The 13,784-nt window shown below is 41.3% G+C and overlaps 1 non-coding gene across 1 annotated transcript; it reads right to left on the reverse strand.

The window, feature by feature from the left end:
* Nucleotides 1-4,772: 4,772 nt before the first annotated feature.
* On the reverse strand, nt 4,773-4,879 carry LOC147942366 (small nucleolar RNA R71). The gene has a single exon (XR_015560506.1). It is a non-coding gene; the product is annotated as a small nucleolar RNA R71 (small nucleolar RNA).
* Between the last annotated feature and the right edge of the window lie 8,905 nt (nt 4,880-13,784).

Consider the following 13,784-nt stretch of genomic DNA (forward strand, 5'->3'; position numbering starts at 1 on the left):
CACACTTCTTAGCGAAAACTGCTACTCCATCGATCTTCTTAATGGCAAAAAAATATGCTGACTTAGTCAAACGGTCCACAATGATCCAAATCGCATCAAAGGTCCGAGATAATGGCAATCCTACCACGAATTCCATCGTGATCATGTCCCACTTTCACTCTGGAATGGACAAATTCTGCAACAAGCTGCGCAGAACCTAATGCTCAGCCTTCACTACCTGACAGACATCTCACTTTGCGACTCAAGTAGCTACATCCTTTTTCATCCCGACCCGATGATGGTCTCGTTTGATGCCACGATACATCTTAGTCGCTCCTGGATGAATGGAGAACATGCTCGTATGAGCCCCCCTCAGAATCTTTTGCCTCAACTCCTCATCTTTGTTCACACAGATCCGACTGTGCAAAAGAATGGTACCATTGGCAGATACATGTTACTCTGAATCAACATCTCTAGAGGCATTCACCAGCCCCACATCCTTCTCCTGAGCCAACCGCACTCTACTAAGAAAATCTGCTCGATCAGCCGCCTCCTAAGCAAACTCTACGAAGCTAAGGTGATCTGCCCAATGGCCACCCCAATCCGGCTTGCACATCCTCAACAAATCCTACAAGGTCTGGATCTTCCTCTCCGACTGCCCATCTGTCGGAGGATGGTAGGCTTTACTCATATGAATCATAGTGCCCATCTCTACCTGAAATGCCCTCCAAAACACTAAATGGAACTTGAAATATTTATCGGACACGATGCTTGTTGGAACTCCGTTCAATCTGATTATCTAATTCATAGAATTCTTAGCCAAAATTGCTGCTCCATTGGTCTTCTTAATGGCCAGAAAATATGCCGACTTAGTCAACCGGTCCACAATGACCCAAATCGCATCAAAATTCCGAGACACTGGCAATCCTACCACGAAGTCCATCATGATCACATCCCACTTCCACTTAGGATTGGGCAAACTCTGCAACAAGCTGCCCGGAACCTGATGCTTAGCCTTCACTAGCTGGCAGACATCTCACTTCGTGACCCTACTAGCTACATCCTTCTTCATATCGATCCAATGATAGTACCGTTTTAGGCCACGATACATCTTAGTCACTCCTGGATGAATGACGAATATGATCGTATGAGCCTTCCTCATACTCTCCTGCCTCAACTCCTCATCTTTGTTCTCACAGATCCGACCGTGCATAAGAATGGTACCATTGGCAGAGACTTGATACTCCGACGAATCAACATCTCTAGAGGCATTCACCAGCCCCACATCATTCTCCTGAGTAAACTGTAGTCTACTCAGAAGATCTGCTCTTATTAGCCGCCTCCTAAGCAAACTCTACCAAGCTAACGTGATCCGCCCAATGGCCACCCCAATCTAGCAAGCACATCCTCAACAAATCCTTCAAATTCTGGATCGTCCTCTCCGACTGCCCATCTATCTGAGGATAGTAAGCTATGATCTCCATATCATACTCTGCCACCAGCTCCATCCCTTGCCTCTGCCTTAAATTCAGTTTAGACTAAGTGAATATGTACCTCAGGCTATTATGATCTGTAAACACCTGTACCTACGCACCATAAAGATATGACCTCCAAATCTTCATAGTGAAAACCACAACATCCATCTCGAAGTCATGGGTAGGATATTTGTCCTCATGCTTCTGCAACTGCCACAAAGCATAGGCACTAACCTTCCTATGATGCATCAACACACACCTCAATCCAACTCTGGTTGCTTCTGTATACACCACAATAGGTTCAGTCTGCTTTGGCAATGCCAACATCGCTGTCGTAGTCAGCATCTCCTTCAGGCTTACGAAACCATCCTCACACTCCCGTGACCAAACAAACGGAACATCCTTCACTGTCAACTTAGTCATCGGGCATACCTTACTCGTGAACCTTGTCACAAACCTCATGTAGTAACCTGCCAAACCAAAAAAACTCATGATCTCTTTGGCATTATGTTTTCTAAGCCAATCCGTAATGTCCTGAATCTTCTCTGGATCCAAAGAGACTCCCTCCGCCGAGACAATGTTACCCATAAATCCCATCTCCTTTTGCCAGAAACTGCATTTTCTCAACTTAGCATACAACTTCTGCTCTCGCATCTTCTCCAGAACTGTTCTCAGATGCAATGCATGCTCCTCAGGACTCTTAGAGTATACAAGAATATCGTCAATGAAAATGATGACAGACACATCCAGAAACTCATGAAACAGGCTGTTCATCAATCTCATAAACGGTACTGGCACGTTTGTCAAACCGAACGACATCAGCACAACCTCATAATGCCTATACCTCGTTTTGAAAGTCGTCTTCCTCACATCTGCCTCATTGATGTTCATATATTTTACCCTGTTTTCCCTTAATATATTCACATCTTTTGCATCTTTTGCTATCCTTTTTCACCATATTTGCATAGCTTTTAGGACTGTTCATGCATTAGAGTATAGTTGCATTGCATTTGCATATTTTCTTGCATAAACAGGTGATTTTGGAGCCTAAGGAGCATGGAAGCAATGCTGAAGAGGAGTGAAGCTATCAAGAGAAGAAAGCAAGGGAGTTAGAGGTGAAGAATCAAGGTCCGGAGTTCCACTCGACCGCCCACTCGACCAGACACTCGACCGTGTGCGGAGAAGGACTCGACCGATTGGAAGGAGCACAAGAAGAGCCAACTCGATCGGTCACTCGACCGAGCACCAGGTCGAGTTGACCGAGCCGCCTAGCTATTTTATCTTTTAGCATTTTTAGGGCTTCCACTACTTTTTCTATAAAAGGGCCTTGTACCCTTCAGCCACCAAGAGAGCCACCTTGGAAAAAAATCTAAAAACTTAGTTTTGACCCTTTTGGGAATTTATGCTTTTTGTTTTTTACATTTCTTAGATTTTGTTCTACTTTTAAAGGAGAAAACAAGAGATTTTTTCATACTTGTTTGTTCAATAACTCTCAAAGTATAAAGAATTCGAGTTTGATTCCTTCTTCAATATTGTAGATCTCTGCTTTATCTTTCTAATGATGCAAGTTTTGTTATTTTCTGGGTTTATGACTTTGTTCATCATGTTTAGCATTTGTGAGTAGTTGCTTAGGATCTTGAGGATGGGTTAGGCTGGATTGTGGTTAAGATTTTTGACATAAATGATCTGTTGCTTAATGCTTGCTTGTATAAGTTCTTTGATTTGTGAGAACAAGTCTAGAAATATATGAGCTTGATTGTTTTTGCCATGAGAGTGGATTAACATGTTCTAGGAGATCATTGTCTAGAGATTAGCTCAAGTTGATTGAGATTTGTTGACCAAGTTAGATGACCTTAATCATTAGTCCAGCCCATGAATCCCTCCTCAACACCTTTCTTGTCTATTGATTTCTTAGTTTAAATCCTATTGTTTGGTCGTTGTTTGATTTACTTTTGTCTTGCTCTGTTTTGTTTGCATTGCTCTGTTTCTCGCATTTGTCTGACTCGACCCTGTACTCGATCGCACACTCGATCGAGTGCTTGCTCGAGCTCATCCCCAGAATTCTTGTTTATGCTTTGTGTTTGTCCTGTTTCAATTCCTATTTCATTTTAGTTGCTTTTCTGTTACATTCATTTAGTTTCCTGTTCATTACTTGCCTTGCATTAGTTTATTACTTGCATTACTATAGTTTCTATTTCTGTTTCATTGCATTGTTGTTTAGATCATCCTGTTCTCTTTACTTTTGACATCTAGTTTTATAAGCTTTTACATTCTGCATTTTACATTCATCATTAGGTTGTTAGTGACAAACATCCTACATATTTGGCTTGACTTAGACAAATATTCATAACCTAATTGCTTGCATAATACTCATTTAGGATTGACATCTCTTATACTACAACAGCATAAGGGAAATTGAAACTCCTTGCATTCCACCTGTTCATCATCACATCATATCATCTCATTCATCATCACCCACCATAAAATGCCAAGTTTCAATTTGGCGTTGTTGCCCATTTGAGTGTGTTTTGTGACATTTAGGTTTTCTATTAGTCTAAGATTAAGTTCCTTTATCCCCTTGTTCGCCACTGATCTCGATTCTTCTGCTGCTTGTTTGTGATTGAGTTTCAGGTACCAACTCGACCTTCAACTCGACCACCACTCGACCGAGTGAGTGCTCGAGTACCTGATCGAGTCAGAAGCCGGATACAAATAGACCTCACTTCCCAGTCGACTCGACCATCCACTCGAGCCTGCGCTCGACCGAGTGCCTGTCCGAGTCTGTACTTGAGTCTGTTGATGCAAACAAGATCCAAGGGTCATCACAATCTTTAGAGACTCCTTGATCACATCAACCGACCACCAAGGGACCTGAGACAGCAGAGAACAACAATCAATTAGGAACAAGAACAACAAATGCTAATGGAGCAACAAGATCAACAAGCTCCAAGGGCAAGGAACATTGGTGCTGGAGATGCACCACACACACATAACCAAAGAGATGATATTATGCCTCCTGCAGTTGCTAATAATAATTATGAGATCAAAAGTGGACTGATCTCTATGATTCAAGCCAACAAATTCCATGGGTTGCCAATGGAGGATCCCCTAGACCACCTTGATGAGTTTGGCAGGATTTGTGGACTCACTAAAATCAATGGTGTGAGTGAAGATGGCTTCAAGTTAAGGCTATTCCCATTTTCCCTTGGAGACAAAGCTCATCTCTGGGAGAAGACTCTTCCTACTGGAGCAATAACCACATGGGATGCTTGCAAGAAAGCTTTTCTAGCCAAGTTCTTCTCCAATGCAAGAACTGCTAGGTTGAGGAATGAGATTTCTGGTTTTGTTCAAAGGAATAATAAAACCTTTTGTGAGGCATGGGAGAGATTCAAAGGTTTCCAAACTCAATGTCCTCACCATGATTTCAGCAATGAGTCCTTGCTCAGTACTTTGTATAGAGGAGTCCTACCTAAGATAAGAATGCTTCTTGATACAGCCTCCAATGGAAATTTCCTCAACAAGAATGTGGAAGAAGGATGGGAATTGGTATAGAATCTTGCTCAATCAGATGGGAATTATAATGAAGACTATGACAGAACAGTAAGGTTCACCTCCAATGATCAAGAGGAGAAGTACAAGAAGGATTTGAAGATGGTCAATGAGAAGCTTGACAAGATTCTCCTCAGCCAACAAAAGACCATTCATTTCATTGGTGAAGAAGAGGTTCCAGTTCAAGATGGAGATAGGGAGTTTGCTGAGTTGTGCTACATGCAGAACCAAGGAGGATTCAAAGGTTACAATCAAGGAGGAGGATTTAAGAACAACAACCTCTCCTATAGAAGTAATAATGTGGCCAATCCTCAAGATCAAGTCTACCCACCTCAACAGCCTCAGCAACAAAACAACTATGCACCCAAGCAGCAACATCAAGTGTTCCAGCCTCAATTGTGTCCCCCACCAGGGTTTCAGACTAACCAAGGCCAGGAACAAGACTTGAGAGCTATGATGCAACAAATGTTGATTGGGCAAGCCAATGGGCAGCTTGAGGCAGCAAACAAATTTGTTGAGATAAAACAAAGGATGGAAACCATATACAATGAACTACATGCCAAGTTTGACACACTGACTTCCAGGATTGAGACTATGGAAACCAGAATGAATTCTTCCCCAAAGCAAGACCAAAACAAGGGCAAAGCTATTATGCACTCTATAGAGTCTGCTAATGCCATCAATCTCCGTAGTGGGAAAGTTTTACCACCAAGACAAGGAGCTTTACCAGACACTGAGGACAGTGTAGGCCAAGTTGGGGGGGGGGGATTTTCAACAAGAAGAGACTCAGAATAAGGAAGCGACTGAAGTCGATGAGCCACTCGACCAGGCACACGATCGAGTGGCTGATCGAGCAGGTGATCGAGCAGTTTCTCAGGAGAAAGATAAGCCAGCTACCACCAAAGAAAAAGAAGTCCGATTCATTCCTCCTCCTTACAAGCCTTCACTACCTTTCCCAGGAAGATTTAAGAAGCAGATGGTTGAAAAATACAAAGCATTGTTTGACAAACAAGTTAGAGAGATTGAGCTTAGGATGCCTCTAATAGATGCCTTTGTGATGATCCCTCCTTACCAAAAATTCTTGAAAGATGCTGTGATGGAAAGGATCAAAGAAGTTCAAGGGATGGTGATTCTTAGCCATGAGTGTAGTGCCATAATCCAAAAGCAAGTGAACCCTCAAAAGCTAAGAGAGCCTGGTTCCTTCACTCTACCTTGCTCTATAAGCCCTTTAACCTTCAACAGATGCCTTTGTGATTTGGGAGCCTCAGTAAGCCTAATGCCCCTATCAGTTGCTAAGCGCCTAGGGTTTACAAGGTATAAGCCATGCAACATATCCCTGATCTTAGCTGATAGATCAATAAGACTACCACATGGTGTTTTGGAGGATCTACCAGTTAGGGTTGGAGCAGTGGAAGTCCCAACAGACTTTGTAGTCTTGGAAATGGATGAAGAACCAAAAGATCCTTTGATCTTGGGGAGACCTTTCCTACCTACAGCAGGAGCGATAATTGATGTGAGACAAGGGAAGATTGATCTCAACTTGGGAGAGGACCTCAAAATGACATTTGACATTGTAGAGGCTATGAAGAAACCAACAATTGGAGGACAAGTCTTTTGGGTTGAAGAGTTGGACGAGTTAGCAGGAGAATCGATGGAAGAGCTAGCAGAGCAAGATCACCTTAGAACTGTTTTGACCAAAAGTGGAGAGGAAGGATTCATCCATAAAGAAACCAAGGCCTATGAAGAAATACTGGACTCCAATAGAGAATCGGACCACCCAGAGGTTTTTGAGAGGCTGCCAACATTAAGAGAGGAAGTCTGTTCAGTGCAGGTAGCAGAAACAAAGAGCTCGACCTCCCACTCGACCATCAACTCGAGCACATACTCGACCGAGCAGCAACACCACTCGACCGAGCAGCAACACCACTCGACCGAGTGCAATGCCGAATCTTCTACAAATGATTGGTCTGAGCTGAAAGCACCAAAGGTAGAACTTAAACCTCTCCCATCTGGGCTAAGGTACATTTTTCTAGGTAAAAACTGTACTTATCCTGTAATAGTGAATGCTAACTTGAGAAGTGAAGAGCTTGATTTGCTAGTAGCTGAGTTAAGGAAATTTAGGAAGGCTATTGGTTATTCTTTGGATGATATTAAAGGAATTTCACCTAGTCTTTGCATGCATAGAATTCATCTTGAAAATGAATCTTATTCTAGCATAGAACCTCAAAGAAGTCTTAACCCAAACCTAAATGAAGTAGTAAAGAAGGAGATTCTTAAGTTGCTTGGAGCTGGTGTGATCTATCCTATCTCAGATAGTACTTGGGTTTCACCAGTGCATTGTGTCCCAAAAAGGGAGGAATTACTGTAGTAAAGAATGATCATGATGAATTAATTCCCACTAGAACTATAACAAACATAGATTGTGCATTGATTATAGGAAGCTTAATTCTGCTACTAGGAAAGAACATTTTCCTCTTCCATTTATTGATCAAATGTTGGAAAGATTAGCCAATCATACCCATTACTGTTTCTTGGATGGATATTCTGGATTTTTCCAAATTCCTATTCATCCTAATGATCAAGAAAAGACAACATTCACATATCCATATGGTACCTTTGCATATAGGAGGATGCCATTTGGATTATGTAATGCTCCAGCTACCTTTCAAAGGTGCATGATGTCAATCTTCTCTGATCTTATTGAGGAAGTGGTTGAAGTCTTTATGGATGACTTCTCTGTCTATGGAAACTCTTTCTCTTCTTGTCTTGCTAATTTATGCAGAGTATTAAAGAGATGTGAGGAGACAAATCTAGTTTTAAACTGGGAAAAGTGTCACTTCATGGTTGAAGAAGGGATAGTCCTTGGTCACAAGGTTTCATAGAAGGGTATTGAGGTTGATAAAACAAAGATTGAAGTCATGGTTCAACTTCAACCACCAAAAACAGTTAAGGATATAAGAAGCTTTCTTGGTCATGCTGGGTTCTATAGAAGGTTCATCAAGGATTTTTCAAAGATAGCTAGGCCATTAACAAGGTTGCTTTGCAAGGAGACTGAATTCAACTTTAATGAAGATTGCTTGAAAGCTTTCAAGGAGATCAAAGCTGCCTTGATATCAGCCCCAATAGTCCAGGCCCCAAACTGGGATCTTCCATTTGAGATTATGTGTGATGTATCAGACTTTGCAGTAGAAGCAGTTCTTGGCCAGAAAAAAGACAAGAAGCTGCATGTGATTCACTATGCAAGTAGAACTTTGGATGAAACTCAAGGAAGATATTCAACAACAGAGAAGGAGCTTCTTGTAGTGGTGTTTTCCTTTGAAAAATTCAGGAGCTACCTAGTGGGATCCAAGGTAATTGTGTACACTGATCATGCTGCTTTGAGGCACATCTACTCAAAGAAGAAAACTAAACCAAGGTTGTTGAGATGGATTTTGCTTCTTCAAGAGTTTGACATGGAAATAGTTGATAAAAAAAGAATAGAGAATGGAGTAACTGATCATTTGTCCAGAATGAGGATAGAGGAGGAGATTCCAATTGATGATTCAATGCCTGAGGAGAAACTGATGCAAATTGGGACAACTCGGCCTCCAACTCGACCAACTACTCGAACAAGCACTCGATCGAGTATGTTTGGGCACTCGATCGAGCAGGATGAGATGGAGGAGTGGATGACACTTGAAAGTGAGGATCTACCTTGGTATGCTGACATAGTCAATTATAAGGTGTGTGAAGAAATTCCAGCAGACATGGATCCCTATAAAAAGAAGAAGCTCCTCAAAGAAATCAATGGATACTATTGGGATGAACCTTACTTATACAAAAAGGGATCAGATAGACTGTTTAGAAGGTGCATAGCAGAGAATGAAGTTAAAGGAGTATTAGGACATTGTCATGGTTCTGCTTATGGAGGACATTTTACAACTTTCAAGACAGCCCAAAAAGTCTTACAAGCTGGTTAATGGTGGCCTACATTATTCAAGGACACCCACAAGTTCATTACAAAGTGTGATGGTTGCCAAAGAATGGGGAATATTACAAGAAGGAATGAGATGCCCCAAAATCCAATTCTTGAAGTTGAGATATTTGATGTGTGGGGAATTGACTTCATGGGACCTTGTAATCCTCCTTCAAATGGGAATGTCTATATACTAGTAGCAGTGGACTATGTCTCCAAATGGGTAGAAGCTATTGCCAGTCCTACTAATGATCACAAGGTGGTTCTAAAGCTATTCAAGACCATAATTTTCCCTAGATATGGAATTCAAAGAGTTGTGATTGGTGATGGAGGGACACACTTCATCAACAAAATCTTTGAAGGAATGATAAGGAAATATAGGGTTAAACACAAAGTGTCAACTGCTTATCACCCTCAAACAAGTGGGCAAGTTGAAGTGTCAAATAAGCAAATCAAGGGCATTCTATCAAGGATATTGGGAGCAACAAGAAAAGATTGGTCTAGCAAACTTGATGAAACACTTTGGGCTTATAGAACAGCTTTCAAGACACCAATAGGAAGAACCCCATTCCAACTTGTCTATAGAAAGTCTTGCCACCTTCCAGTTGAGGTTGAGTATAAAGCTTTATGGGCAATTAAGCTTTTGAACTTGGATATAGAGACAGCACAAGCTAAGAGAAGCCTTGACTTGCATGAGCTTGAAGAAATCAGAATGGAAGCTTATGAGAGCTCCAAAATCTACAAGGAGAGGATAAAAGCTTTCCATGACAAGAAAATTCTCACTAAGGATCTAAAGGCTGGAGACCAAGCTTTGCTTTTCAATTCAAGGCTCAAGCTATTTCCTGGAAAGTTGAAAAGTAGATGGGGAGGTCATTTTGAAATAAAGGAGATTCTACCATTTGGAGCTGTCACACTTCTAAACAAGGATGGTAGTGAATTCACAGTCAATGGTCAGAGAGTTAAGAAATACTGGGGAGAAAAGGAGAAACATGAGAAGAATACAATGCTTCTCAAAGATGCCCCCAAGCTTGAAGAACTAGAAGAAGTCAAGCTTAGTGACTTTAAACAAGCTCACTAGGGAGGAAGTCCCTAAGGTATCCCTGTACATAATGATTAGGATTTTGTTATTTTGATATTTGTTTTGGTGTTTTCATAATCAGGGAAGCAAGGGAGTCAAAACAGAAGAAGAAAAGGAGACTTGGCAGCCAACCCGACCTCCCCACTCGACCGTGCACTCGACCAAGTACCAGTCGATGGCCATAGTCGAGTGGCCTCCTTAACCACCTCCAAGTCAACCACAAGACCCCAACTACACATATGAGAGCATGAATGAGGATGTGGATAGCTTCTTCCACAATCCATGAGGTACCACTATCACCTTACCTTTGTAAATACCATTGCATCTCTAGTTTTATTTTGTCTAGTTTCATCTTGTTTTTAGTCTTGAATCCTCTTTCAAATTTTTCTTACATAGGGTCTGTGTAATTTAAGTTTGGGGGAGGGTTTGAGATAGTATTTGATGTTGTGTTTTGTTTTCTTATTTCAAATTTTTAGCATAATCATGTTAGTATTTGCATTGCATCTAAGGCATAGAAAAACCCTAAACACTACCTGAAATGCCCATCTCTACCTGAAATGCCCTCCAAAACACTAAATGGAACTTGAAATATTTATCGGACAAGATGCTTGTTGGAACTCCGTTCAATCTGATTATCTAATTCATAGACTTCTTAGCCAAAAACTGCTGCTCCATTGGTCTTCTTAATGGCCAGAAAATATGCCGACTTAGTCAACCGGTCCACAATGACCCAAATCGCATCAAAATTCCAAGACACTGGCAATCCTACCACGAAGTCCATCGTGATCACATCCCACTTCCACTTAGGATTGGGCAAACTCTGCGATAAGCTGCCCGGAACCTGATGCTTAGCCTTCACTAGCTGGCAGACATCTCTCCGTGACCCTACTAGCTACATCTTTCTTCATATCGATCCAATGATAGTACCGTTTTAGGCCACGATACATCTTAGTCACTCCTGGATGAATGACGAATATGATCGTATGAGCCTTCCTCATAATCTCCTGCCTCAACTCCTCATCTTTGTTCTCACAGATCCGACCGTGCATAAGAATGATACCATTGGCAGAGACCTGATACTCCGACGAATCAACATCTCTAGAGGCATTCACCAGCCCCACATCCTTCTCCTGAGCCAACCGCAGTCTACTCAGAAGATCTGCTCTAATTAGCCGCCTCCTAAGCAAACTCTACCAAGCTAATGTGCTCCGCCCAATGGCCACCCCAATCTAGCAAGCACATCCTCAACAAATCCTTCAAATTCTGGATCGTCCTCTCCGACTGCCAATCTGTCTGAGGATAGTAAGCTATGATCTCCATATCATACTCTGCCACCAGCTCCATCCCTTGCCTCTGCCTTAAATTCAGCTTAGACTAAGTGAATATGTACCTCAGGCTATTATGATCTGTAAACACCTGTACCTACGCACCATAGAGATATGACCTCCAAATCTTCATAGTGAAAACCACAACATCCATCTCGAAGTCATGAGTAGGATATTTGTCCTCATGCTTCTGCAACTGCCACAAAGCATAGGCAATAACCTTCCCATGATGCATCAACACACACCTCAATCCAACTCTGGTTGCTTCTATATACACCATAATAGGTTCAGTCTGCTCTGGCAATGTCAACATCGCTGTCGTAGTCAGCATCTCCTTCAGGCTTGCGAAACCATCCTCACACTCCCGTGGCCAAACAAACGGAACATCTTTCCCTGTCAACTTAGTCATCGGGCATACCTTACTCGTGAACCTTGTCACAAACCTCATGTAGTTACCGGCCAAACCAAAAAAACTCATGATCTCTTTGGCATTATGTTTTCTAAGCCAATCCGTAATGTCCTGAATCTTCTCTGGATCCAAAGAGAATCCCTCCGCCGAGACAATGTTACCCAGAAATACCATCTCCTTTTGCCAGAAACTGCATTTTCTCAACTTAGCATACAGCTTCTGCTCTCGCATCTTCTCCAGAACTGCTCTCAGATGCAATGCATGCTCCTCAGGACTCTTAGAGTATACAAGAATATCGTCAATGAAAATGATGACAAACACATCCATAAACTCATGAAACAGGCTGTTCATCAATCTCATAAACGGTACTGGCACGTTTGTCAAACCGAACGACATCACCACAACCTCATAATGTCTATACCTCATTTTGAAAGTCGTCTTCCTCACATCTGCCTCATTGATGTTCATATATTTTACCCTATTTTCCTTTAATATATTCACATCTTTTGCATCTTTTGCTATCTTTTTTCACCATATTTGCATAGCTTTTAGGACTGTTCATGCATTAGAGTATAGTTGCATTGCATTTGCATATTTTCTTGCATAAACAGGTGATTTTGGAGCCTAAGGAGCATGGAAGCAATGCTGAAGAGGAGTGAAGCTATCAAGAGAAGAAAGCAAGGGAGTTAGAGGTGAAGAATCAAGGTCCGGAGTTCCACTCGACCGCCCACTCGACCAGACACTCGACCGTGTACGGAGAAGGACTCGACCGAGTGGAAGGAGCACAAGAAGAGCCAACTCGACCGGTCACTCGACCGAGCACCAGGTCGAGTTGACCGAGCCGCCTAGCTATTTTGTCTTTTAGCATTTTTAGGGCTTCCACTACTTTTTCTATAAAAGGGCCTTGTACCCTTCAGCCACCAAGAGAGCCACCTTGGAAAAAATCTAAAAACTTAATTTTTACCCTTTTGGGAATTTATGCTTTTTGTTTTTTACATTTCTTAGATTTTGTTCTACTTTTAAAGGAGAAAACAAGAGATTTCTTCATACTTGTTTGTTCAATAACTCTCAAAGTATAAAGAATTCGAGTTTGATTCCTTCTTCAATATTGTAAATCTCTGCTTTATCTTTCTAATGATGTAAGTTTCGTTATTTTCTAGGTTTATGAATTTGTTCATCATGTTTAGCATTTGTGAGTAGTTGCTTAGGATCTTGAGGATGGGTTAGGATGGATTGTGGTTAAGGTTTGTTTAGCTAGGTCAAGCTTGATTGTTATAGATCTCTTCTAGGCTAGATGTACTCTATGCTGATCCTATAACTGAGAGGGTAGGATTTGATTTTAAGCTTCTTAGCATCACATCAATGTCTAGGTTGCAAGATAAGGCTAGATCTAGAGATTATCATTAGGCATGCTAAGAGATTAGATGTCTTGTTTGATTTCTGACATAAATGATATGTTGCTTAATGCTTGTTTGTATAAGTTCTTTGCTTTGTGAGAACAAATCTAGAAATATATGAGCTTGATTGTTTTTGCCATGAGAGTGGATTAACATGTTCTAGGAGATCATTGTCTAGAGATTAGCTCAAGTTGATTGAAATTTGTTGACCAAGTTAGATGAGCTTAATCATTAGTCCAGCCCATGAATCCGTCCTCAAGACCTTCCTTGTCTATTGATTTCTTAGTCTAAATCATGTTTTTTGGTCGTTGTTTGATTTACTTTTGTCTTTCTCTGTTTTGTTTGCATTGCTCTGTTTCTCGCATTTGTTTGACTCGACCTTGTACTCGATCGCACACTAGATCGAGTGCTTGCTCGAGCTCATCCCCAGAATTCTTGTTTATGCTTTGTGTTTGTCCTGTTTCAATTCCTATTTCATTTTAGTTGCTTTTCTGTTACATTCATTTAGTTTCCTGTTCATTTCTTGCCTTGCATTAGTTTATTACTTGCATTACTATAGTTTCTATTTCTGTTTCATTGCATTGTTGTTTAGATCATCATGTTGTCTTTACTTTTAG

This window comes from Camelina sativa, chromosome 6 (assembly GCF_030686135.1).
Source record: "Camelina sativa cultivar CO46 ecotype springtype chromosome 6, ASM3068613v1".
Taxonomy (NCBI): domain Eukaryota; kingdom Viridiplantae; phylum Streptophyta; class Magnoliopsida; order Brassicales; family Brassicaceae; genus Camelina; species Camelina sativa.